The 12,109-nt window shown below is 35.2% G+C and overlaps 1 protein-coding gene across 3 annotated transcripts in view; it reads right to left on the bottom strand.

The window, feature by feature from the left end:
* Positions 1 to 12,109, bottom strand: part of c12.2 (von Willebrand factor A domain-containing protein c12.2) — a 550,347-nt gene that overhangs the window by 126,124 nt on the left and 412,114 nt on the right. The window lies entirely within an intron of this gene.

Here is a 12,109-nt window from a genome sequence, read left to right as displayed (position 1 = left end):
TCACCAGCCAAAAAAAAACAAAAAAAAAACCATACTGTTCACATCATATTTCTTCTCTCTTGCTTTCTTTCCAGGAGTAAATCTAAAAGCAGCTGCTTAACTTGACTTAATAGAGACAATCCATCTACTCATAAAGATACAAAACAACCACCATCTTACCAGCACCATAGGCTTTCCTCTTTTAGACCTCTTGTAGATGTTGATTCCCCACCCCCATGTTTTCTGACAATACAAGCGTGACAAATCGGGGCTTTTGTGTTTTTTACTCATTTCCAGGGTTCCATTATCTGGATCCAAACACCTGCAGAATAACAGAAATACACGCCCACTATCCAAGCCATGGTTCTCCAATAAGTGTGCCAAAGCTGTCTGCAAAAAAAAATCAACATATCACATGGCTGGAGGCCAAAACTTCATAATGACACTGAGCTTATAATAATGCAACTCACAACAACTGCATAAGAAAAACATCAACCAAGCTAAATCCAATTCTGAAATTCTAAAAATAGGCCATTATATGCCCTACTTTAAGAATTTCAGAATTGGATTTACTCTTTGCAAATGGGTTGCCAGCTTTTGCTCTGGGTGTTTAATGCATGTCATAATAAATTATTTTCTTTCCTCAGATTTCTTCAATAATGCAGGAGTATCCCAAGGATCTATATATTTGCACACTCTCTTCCTCTTGTATATAAATGATCTTCTCTGACTTTAAATCCCATTCATAGTTTTGCTGATGACTGTACAAACTATTCCACTTCCTCATTTGACAAACCTTGTAGTGTCCAATTATTAGAAGCCTCCATATCTTGTTCCGAACTCTGCTCTCACTGTTATTCCCCAGATGGATGAAGATAACCTTGTGAACGTTACTGCCTACCTAAACACACAGTCCTATCTAATTTCTCATGAGAAAAATTTTACATTAAAAGGTATTATCAAAAAGATTTCCACTTTGAAAATATGTAGAACTTCAAACACAATCAGATTTCTCTTCTGGGGTTGACTTATTTGTTCTTTGTCTTTCTTGGTGCAAACACATCTCAGCCATTGCTTCTTCAGCTTCCAAGAAACATGGTGTACTTTTTCCACTCAAAACACTACTTCTAACTTGTCCGACTTCTAATAATATATAAATCCCAAATCCAGTGATTCATGTATAATTAATACTACTCACACATTTGGAGTAGTGTGCCCAAAAAGAAGACTGCTAATTTTATGGAGGAGTGCAATCCAATTAATCAATGACCACCACCCCTCTACCACATTCACTCCAATCACACACTCACAGACTACTTCTTTTCTATGTCTAGAGCAGTGGGTCTTAACCTTTTTAGTGATTGGCACCCCCTTGAATCTAAAAATAAGTTCTCGCACCCTCTTGAAAAATGTGTTTCTATTTCTTTATTTAGGAAATTACATCTATTGTAAGATAATTTATTTATTGAAAAATAAACACATACATTTACATATACATACAAAACAATATCTCAGTTTTTAATGGCTATGTTGTTGTTTATTCATAATAATACTTCTGAAGCGAGGCTCCTTTTTTGAAAGAGCCACACATAAGTCATCACTTGCATTTAAGCGATTTCTAGCTTTTGTTTTTATGTGCAAAAGTGATGAAAATCCCATTTCACACAGGTAGGTGGTGGCAAATGGTAAAAGTGTTTGCAATGCTGCTTTTGCCAGCTGTGGATAAGGTTTCCAACCGTGTACACCAGAATTGTTCTAAGTCCAGTTTTTCAAATTCCATTTGAATACGTGCATTGGCTCGTATTTCAATAAGATCTTTTATTAAATAGCTGCCGTCCATTGAATCTGGGTCAAATAGAAATGGATCCAGTATCCATCTCTGAATTTTGCTAACATTTCCCATGGTAAAGTATCCATGAAATGATTCTCTCAATAGTTGGAGGTGTATTGCAATTTCAGGTATAATTATTATTTTCTCATTATTCAGAACGACTGAATCAAGCTGTTGGATTCTGAATGAAGAGAAATTTGGATTATTAATATTCCTTTCAGAATCCAACATAATCCACCATTCCAAAGGCTATACTTGTAAATATTATTTGATATTAATCTCTTGTTATAAATTATTATTCATGTAATTGCCTTGAGTTTATTTATTAAGTTTTATTAATTAATCTAAAATATGTGTTAGCAATAATAGAACTCTGTATTGAAATATCACTCTGTTTATTTTGATTATTCCTAATTTGATATTATGAGAAACTGTATATATGAATTTAATATGCCTTATGTGAAATATAATATTTTAGTTTTTATTTATTATTACCAGTGTGTAAAGGTATAATGTTATGCAATACTTCTGTTTTCATTTTATTTTGTTTGTTACTATAGAGACGAGCGAGAAATAGCTGGCGCATGTGTGAATGGCAAGATATTGTATTGAACGGAGAGAAGGAATTGACATAAACAGAGCACGAGAAACATTTTGGTGGGAAAATAGAAGGGAGGTACATAAGCGAGGAGCGGAGAAAACCGTGGCTCTTTTCTTTATCAGGACAGACCAGGGATAGGAGAGCATTTTAGTATAGCACAGGCAGATGAGGAAAATACGGAGTAGCAGAAAAGAAATGCAAAGGATTACTGTAACTACAACCTTAGTGCTTTAATTAAGCTATTAAATTACCAGGAAAGTGTTAGGCAACTGAGAATAATTCTAGGGGTGCTTAAGGGCCAAAGCTGTATAACTGAGAGGAGACCTCCACATAGCCTTTAAAAGAATGCGGAGAACCGACCAGGGCTTCTCACCTAATGTCCAATCCTCACCTTCTCATGGTGCACCCTGTTGGGTATCTACTTGGATACTGAACGAACGAGGATGGGCTGGCAATTTGGGATTTAGCAGACGAAATTGTATTCTTATTGGTTAAACCAAAATAAAAAATGATTGTACAACATGACAAAATTTCATGCCGGCTGTGGCGTCGCCCGGTTAAACAAGGCCCCTGTTGTTTTTGCCGGGGAACCAGGGCGAACAGCGACAAGTCAGCTACTGGAACAAATCTGAAAACAAACCCCAACTGAACATCACCAGAGTTAAAGATCGGTACTATCAACGTAAGAAGCCTGAATGGCAAAGAATGGAGCCAGCTGAGGAATTAGATAAGTACCAGATCGACATAATAGGGGTGACTGAAACAAAAAAGACCAAAACTGGTGATCTCTTTCTGAGCAATAAATACAAAAAGTTATATTCAGGCAATGATAATCTAGGAAAAGAAGGAGTAGCCATAGTATTCAACACAAAATACGAGGCTAATCTTCTTGAATGGCAGTCAGTCTCAAGTAGAGTAATGTGGGCAAATATGAGAATGGGGAACTGGACAATGAGACTTATTTGTGCCTATGGTCCCACAGAAGGTTCTACTAAGGTAGAAGTGGAGGAATTTTTTGAAGCTTTAGAAAAAGCAACTGACACAATGAAAAATGAAAAGTTGGTCCTTGTTGGGGATCTAAATAGCAGAGTAGTAAATGATTGTGAGACATACAAAAATATTTTGGGAAAATTTGGAGAAAAGCTAATAATAATGGCAAATATCTTTTGGATTTCTGCTCAGGACATGGACTGGTTATTACTAACACCATTCCAACATAAAAATGTGCACAAATTCACATGGAGAGAAGAGGCTAGGAATAAAAAAAGTCTCATTGACTATGTTATTGTTGATAATGATGTTTTCTCCCTGGTGCAGGACACCAGAGTGTACAGAGGATTTGAAATTGGAAGTGATCACTATTTAGTCTTGAGCAGGATAAAATTGAATTTCATATTGAAAAGAATAACATGTAAGAAAGTTTTAAAGTGAATAAAAGTTGAGCAGCTCTCAGATGTGAACTGTAGACTAAAATACACAAAGACTATTGAAGAAAAAATGAAAGAGTTTGAGAACAGGAATCAAACCTTGTAGATTCAGTGGCAAACTGAAGAAAACATTGATTGATTCTGCCAGAGAGGCATGTGGTGAGGTTGTCTGCAAGGATAAAAAAATCAGAACTCCTTGGTGGACACAGGAAGTTAAAGAGGCAGTGAAGGAAAAGAAGAAAGCATATCAAAAGTTCCTGTCAAATAAGTCAGCTTGGGCTCTTAGAGAATATAGAGACAAATGCAAGAATGCTAAACACTGTGTAAAACTAGCTAAACAAAAGTCATGGGAGGACTTTGGCAAGAATATAGTAAATAAATATCAAGAAGGTGGCAAAATATTCTGATGGTTGTTGAAGAAGCTTAGGAATGGAGGAAAGAGTGCCGTAAAAGGAATTAGAGATGATAAAGGTGAGATGAAAATAGGAGAAAAAGATATCCTTGAAGTATTGAGTAATTACTTTGAAAAACTTCTAAATGAAACAAGCAGTGATGACAGCATAGTGGTAAAAAACACTGACCAGGCATGCAGTCAGGAATACATATCCATACTTGAAGTAGAAAAAGCCATCAAAGGTTTGAAATGGGGAAAGGCAGCAGGAGTTGGTGATATTCGACCAGAAATGCTGAAGTATGGTGGTGTGAGAGTCATACAGTGGCTGCGCTGCATAGTTCAGAAGGCCTGGACAAAGGGAAGAATTCCCAATGATTGGAGTAGAGCTCTCATAGTACCCATATATAAAAAGGGAAATAAAACTGCATGTGAGAATTACAGAGATATTTCCCTACTGAGTGTTCCTGGCAAGATCTATGCAAGTATACTTGAGAAATGGTTGACAAGAATTGTGGAAGAAAAGCTTGGTGAAGAACAAGCTGGATTCAGGCAAAATAGAGGCTGTCACGATCAGATCTTCACTTTACGACAAACAGTCGAGAAAGCATGGGAATATAACAAAGATCTGTATTTAAGTTTTGTCGATTTGGAAAAGGCATATGACAAGATGCCAAGAGATACGCTATTCAATACGCTGCAGTTATATGGTGTCAATGGGGCATTATATTAAGCAATACTTAGTCTTTATTTGAGTTATAAGTCAGCAATTAGAATTGAAAGAAGTACAGGAAGATGGTTTAATGTTAAATCTGGTGTGAGACAGGGATGTACATTATCCCCTCTGTTATTCATCATCTATATGGATCACATTATGAAGGAAAGTGGTATTAAATATGATATGAAAATTGGAGATGTTAATGTCAGCTCTTTGCTTTATGCGGATGATGTTATACTTCTAAATAAATCCGGTACAAGTTTGCAAGATTCTCTGACTAAATTGAATAGCTGTTGTAATAGATATGGTATGAATGTCAGCAATAAAAAGACAAAGACAATGAAAATAGGCAGAATCATTGAAAGTGTCAACTGTGTTGTGAATGGAGAACCTGTGGAACAAGTAAAGCATTTCAGCTATTTAGGCACGATTTTTACTGAAGATGGTAAATTAAATATGGAAATAGACAACAGAATCAGCAAAGCTGGAGTGGTGGGAAGTCAATTGAATAAATTCATATGGAATAAGAGAGAAATTAGTAGTAACACTAAATTAGCTGTATACAAGACAGTGTTCAAACCAGTTTTAACTTATGGATCTGAGAGCTGGGTCAGAAGTAAAACACTTGACCAAAGACTAGAGACTACAGATATGAGAGTCCTGAGAAAGATTATAGGCGTGAACAGATGGCATCAATGGCAATATCATATTAAAAAACGAGGATATTAGGAAAGAACTTGACATTGTCAGCATCCAGGAATGCATTAGCAGAGCTAATCTCAGGTGGTATGGTCACTTGAACAGAATGGGAGAGGAAAGATTAGCAAAACAAGTGTTCTCTGCCAGGTTGGCAGAAAAACGACCCAGAGGAAGACCAAGATATAGGTGGATTGATATGGTACAAAGTGCCTTAGACGATAGAAATATAAGATCTGATAATGTTGGAGTCTTGACAAGTAACAGACTGATTTGGAGGAAAATTATAGATAGGAAATTAATAATGACGTAATTTTTTTCATGTAGTACTATCATATCCTGTACACCCCTTGAGGGTACTGGCAGGAATTTGATGATGATGATGAATAATTCTAAAGTTAAAGAATTACTGCGTGTTCCATTAGTTTCATGGAACTTCAACAGAGTGCTGAATTAATCAAATAGTGTTAAGGAAGGAATAAGCATTTTCCTTTATCCAAATATGTCCATACATGTAAAGTGTGACCATTAAAAGTTCAGTTATCATTGAGAAGATTTATTCTAATTATTGCTGCCATAGTGTGCGAAATAAATACAGTTATTAAGTGAGCACATAGTGAAATTGATGAGCAAGGGATTTACCCGGTAAGAACTGTCCATTTATGTGTTACTTCAGTGCAGAAATATATGTGTGATTCCTCCTGTTATTCCCCACATTAACTATAACATTTTTTGCTGAAATCAGTCGGAGTAAGAAGTATGAAAGTGAATACTTGTGAAGCAGTTGTTGCCACCATTAATGTATTGAGACTTTGCTGACTGTGTGATAATAGTAAAAATTGTTATTAAGAGATTTTGTGATATTGAACTCTATTAAAAGTTAATTCAATGTTGTGAAAGCTGTAAGTTTGACAGCAGAGTGATCATACATTGAATCTATAAGATGTTGTGACCTGTATGCTAAGATATTTATATTATTTTCTTGTCAGAGTTGAGCTTAAGTGTATATTATATGACCCTGAATTAAATGTTTGTTTTATTGATTTTAAATTTGTGTTTGCCTGAATCTTGTTTATTGCACCGTTCATAAAATTATTGGAGCCTTAAAATTAAGAGATAAACTCGGCCTGTATAAGAAATAAAGTTACTATAAAAAAAATTAGTTATTGATTGGTTCCACTATATTCCAATAGACTGATCTAGATATAGAGTGGCGTAGTCTAAAAACATAAATTTCTCTATATTAAAATTAATCAGCCAGCAACTAATTACTTGTTTAAAAACTAAGTTAAAACAAGATGGCGGATCAAATACAAGGAAGAAGGATGATCCAACAAAGCAAAGGAAAGTTTGCAAAATTCCCATTTTCAACTCGATGTTTCCACATTTTTAGTTTTTCAATAAATGAAGATAATTGTTCACTACCTGTTATTATGTTCTTACCAAATCCTTGCATTGATGTGTTTAATTCATTCAGGTGGCTCAATATATCTGCTAAGTAGGCTAGTAGAAGTATTGCTTCTCTTTTTTCAAAAGCTTTAACTAAATCACAATTTTGGTTAGTAAGAAACTGTATAATTTCCTCGCACAATTCAAAAACCCTGCTTAGCATGTGACCCTTGGAGAGCCACTGTACTTCAGTGTGATAAAGAAGCACAGTATGAACAGCACCGATTTCTTCGCATAAAGCACGAAAGATACGATGATTAAACGCTCGTCCTCAGATATACTTGACTACATTTACTGCAGTAGTTAAGTGTTGTTTTAAATTCTCTGGCAAAGCTTTCGATGCAAGTGCATGATGGTGCAATATGCAATGTGTTATTGTAACTTGCGGTATTTCTGTCTTGATGTATGAAAAAAATCCAGAATATTTGTACAACATTGCAGGGGCACCATCAGTGCAAATTGAGCCTATCACATTAATGGGTATTTGATGTTTCAAAAAAAGTTTTTAATATGATTGAAAACATCAATTCCTTTTATCGTCAATTCCAATGGCTCACAAAATAAAAATTCTTCCAACATTTCTTTTTCCTTAATTATCGCACAAATATCAACAACTGACTGCAATTATCAACATCAGTTGACTCTTCCATTTGAATACTCACTCTGATATCTTCTACTACTTGCAGTAAAATATCAACACTGAGATCTTGAATGCACGATCGAATCACATCGTTCGATAACGGAATCTGCTGAATTTTCCTTTGTGTTTCAGAACCCAATACAATTTTTGCAATTTCAAGTGCACATGGTTTTACCAATTCCTCAGCTATTGTATGACCTTTTCTTGTCTTAGCATACAGATATGCCACTTGATAAAAAGCTTCTAACAAGGGCTTTTGAACTACCACAACGTCAAATTTTTGATAGTACTGCTGGTATCAAATCGTGCCTTCTTAGACTTCAAGATGTAAGAATATGTCCTGCAGATTCACCACCATGCTGATTGTTGAAATGCTCTAACAACTTTGATGGTTTAAGATTGGAGTTTGAAAATATTTTGCAACATAAAATGCATTATGGTCATTGCGTACCATCTTTATCTGTTGTACAAGTGAATCCATAAGCAACATAATCGTCTTTCCATTGGTGTATTTTTGACATAACGAGGGTTACTATAATCAATAAAATAATTATCATTTTTCAAAATTTGCAGAAAACCTTTATGTAATCAATTGATCATATCCAGTATGGGCTTTAGTCACTGATTAATGTTGGTGAATTAAAGAAAATTAGGAATCGTTTCTGCATCAAACCACCTCATTAACGTTCGTACTCAGAATATGTGAACACGTGTGCATATCAACCAGTTTCTTATTGTATTGCATGTGCTGGTAAGTGCGATGCGCTAAGGCAAAGGTGGAGAGGGTAGGATTGGGGTCCCAAAAGTCGACGTAGCATTCGCTAGTTTCTCACAGGTGGTCAGGTGGCAGTTTCCATCAAAAATTTAGAAACTTCTCTCGCACCCCCAGGGGTGCACACATCCCAGATTAAGAACCACTGGTCTAGAGGTACTTTTATAGACAATGTTCTGCAGAACTAGCTACATCACCTACCTCTCTTCCTTCTTCCAAGACTAATAAGAACAGATACCAGCCAACATGCATTTACCATCAGGCTCTAAACTCACTGAACCACCTTCTCTTCCATCTATCTACTTTTGTTCTTTCTGTCTTCACCACTATTGTCTGCTGTGCCTTTGTAAAATCTACATTATCTCATTTTTAACTTATCTTCTTAATCTTACTTACACTTTTGTCTTAAGGCTGCATATATTATAGCTCATGTGTGCAAAACCTTCAGAACAAAGAAAGTGCCTCAGGTTGGAGCCAATCTCTTTGTCTGATCTACTGGTGTTTTTCTAAACTGAATTTCGGGAAATTTATTTGATTTCTAGCTGCACCACCAAAATTCGTGGATAGGAGATGAATAACCCTCCGAAGAAAAACACACAGTAAAACACACGGAACTTTCCTCTCTTATCTATCACTAAATCTAGCAATGTATATTTTCTAATCTATAGTTGTGGCAATTCTACTTTAAGACGCATAGATTCGAGTTTAATGAGTAGTGCATTGGAAATAGAAATCAGGCAAGTTATTTAAACAAGAAAACAATTTATTCATCATCAAAGAAATGTACGAAAGGTCAATACTAAGTTCCAAGTAAATTAGTTTCTAACAACTCATAACTACGTTTACATTTAGTCCCTCAACGTAAACAATTCTAGTAAGACCACGTGTCTATATTGTAACACTTAGTCATACTCAGATCATTCTCACATAAATATTTGCAGGCTTAGGTAATAGCTACAATATTAAACACATGATGTTTCACCTTAGATTTAAGTTAGGCTTTATCTCACATATAACAAAACAATTCAAACATCAACATAAGGCCTAAAGTCCTCAAGTATCATAATAAAACAAAACCCTTAACTAAAACACTGTCACAATCTTTTTCTCTAGCTAAACAATGGAACGATCTTACTTTGAACAGATGTCTAGTCTTCTCTGAATGATTCCTGAAATCATTTCCTTCTATTACCATCCGACTTTAGCACTGCACTCGGGTACCTTCTCCGGGATTTGTGAGATCTCCTCTCATTAGTTGCGAACGTCAGGAACTTGGCGGCATGGAAATCCGGTATCTAATTTCTTTTAAGACAATTTAACTTAGTTGTTACGTTCCTCTGATATCTACTGGTTGGAATGCAGGTCTCCGATTGTGATTACAAATCATCTTCCACGATGTTTTAGCGAAACTTCGTTGTCGTAACGTACTTCGTACCTTGGTAGCTCCTCAATTTCGAGACCTTGTTAACTTCTGGGACCCGTAACTTCACTTGACCTTTAACTGCTTGACTGCCGCCAACCTCATCGCCTCTCGCTTGACCACTAGAACTGAACTGAACCCAGAGAATGAACTTTTAGAACCTACCCCCATATCGATGTAGGAACCCTCTATTTATCTGGCTCCAATGACCTTGGGTTCGCTTGCGTTGTAGTCCCCTGGGTATTTCAATGTTCTGCACCCGCCACCTCTTTTCAGACATTGCATTAAGGCGGGAAACCCCTGTGCAATGTTGACCTTTGTGAAGTTGCCCCAGGTCATACGTTAATACGATAATCCATCTGGAAATTTCTTTAGACACAAATGTTTTTGACATTGAACTTTCTTTGTTCCTTTTTACGACACTTTTGGCAGTTATAATATTCAGTAATTCACAAATTATTTCCAGTTTACTAAACATAAAAATTTTTGCTATTAAATCACAAGTATTTTTAGTGGAATTTTGTTTATCAGTAAAATCAGTATAAAAGGTGTTTTTGTATAAAATTCCTTCTATAAATTTGTAAAATTCCCACGATTTTACAATGTGGTTGTGGCACATTTTGCTACCTTTCAATGCATGGATATGATTAAAAGCTATGTGTATTGCAAAATGTTTCCAGCTTATAATGAATCTGTAGCAGCAAAATCATTATTATATTTATCACTAGAATATAATTACTATATATAACATTATGACTAATGAAGCAATCACACATAAGCTGAATGTCACAATTATAGCTGTAATAAGTATCTGTATAAAGCACCAACTCTGACAGTCCAATGTATTTTAATTTCTCCATCATTCCAGTGTCCTGCTTTGCTTAAAAAAAAAAAAAAAAAACCTATTGCATTGCAGGATATTTTAATAAGTTTTATTATATTATGCTTCAATGATCTGTAACCATCCAAATGTTTCTTAATCATGTTTGGCAGAACTGAAATAATTAACTTATGAAGTTAATCTTTTTTCTTTCCTCAGAAAATCTTACCACTGTAATCCTACCAAATCCTATCCTTTCTTAAAAATTTTGATCAATTTGTCCAATTAGTCTTCCAAGCAAAATCCTGTTAAAAATATTATTGTCAAGAATCAAAAAGAAAACAGAAAGCAGACTATCTGATGAACATGCAGGTTTCCAGAAGTACAATCGACCATATCTTTACAATACACATACTAGGTGGAAAATACATAGAACATAACAAAATAATCTGTCCAAATTTTTAGACCTTCAAAAAGCTTTGATTCAATATGGCATGAGACATTTTGGAAAATTTTAGAATATTATGGTATTGACAACAAAATCATTAGCATATCAGATAGGAATAAAGAGTTTTAATAAAAACTCTTTATTCCTCATCTGATATGAGAATTGAAATTAAAAATTAGAAGTGAACCGTTCCGGCCAGAACAGAGATGCATCTTATCCCCTCTTCTTTTTAAGGAATATGTCATAGATGAAGCTCTTCATGAATATGACACTGGAATAGTAGTTGGAAGACTAAGAATAAATAACTTATAATAAATTTAGTTTAATCCTTTATCCAAGTGTATGCAAACAAAGTTTGCACATGAAAGTATCTTCAGGACTGGGGTAAAGTGGTACAACAACGGGAAACTCCTTGCAAAGGTGGAGCAAGCTACCAACACCCCTAATCAGGATCTCCCATAATGCAAAACACATCTTCTTGCAGATATGTATAATGTTATACATTAAGGGAAGGGCCACTACCCAGACTAGTTTCGACCTTTATTGAGGTCTCTTCAGTGGGAAACAGACCCAAGTGGAGATAACAAGGCAGAAGCATTAGCAAGATCATCTCCAACTATAGGAGCTGCCAAACGGTTGTTTCCATACACTTGGATAAAGGATTAAATGACATTTATTATAGCAGGTGTAAACTTATGTGGCTAATTGGTTCAAAAGACATATTTCGGTGATTACACCACATTTTTTTATTATTCAGTTATATAAACACTGAAATAATAGTTCCCAACAAGTTTCGTAAATCGTAGGATTTACATCTTCAGGGGTAAATAGTATAACTTCAAATAAGAGAATTAATAAATACAAATCATAACCGTCTGGCTATTCATAAAACTCAAATAACAGAATGCAGATATATA

This window comes from Typopeltis vanoorti, chromosome 19 (genome assembly GCF_054136105.1).
Source record: "Typopeltis vanoorti isolate ZY-2024b chromosome 19, IOZ_Tvanoo_1.0, whole genome shotgun sequence".
Classification (NCBI taxonomy): domain Eukaryota; kingdom Metazoa; phylum Arthropoda; class Arachnida; order Uropygi; family Thelyphonidae; genus Typopeltis; species Typopeltis vanoorti.
This window is presented reverse-complemented; position numbering and strand designations above follow the sequence as displayed.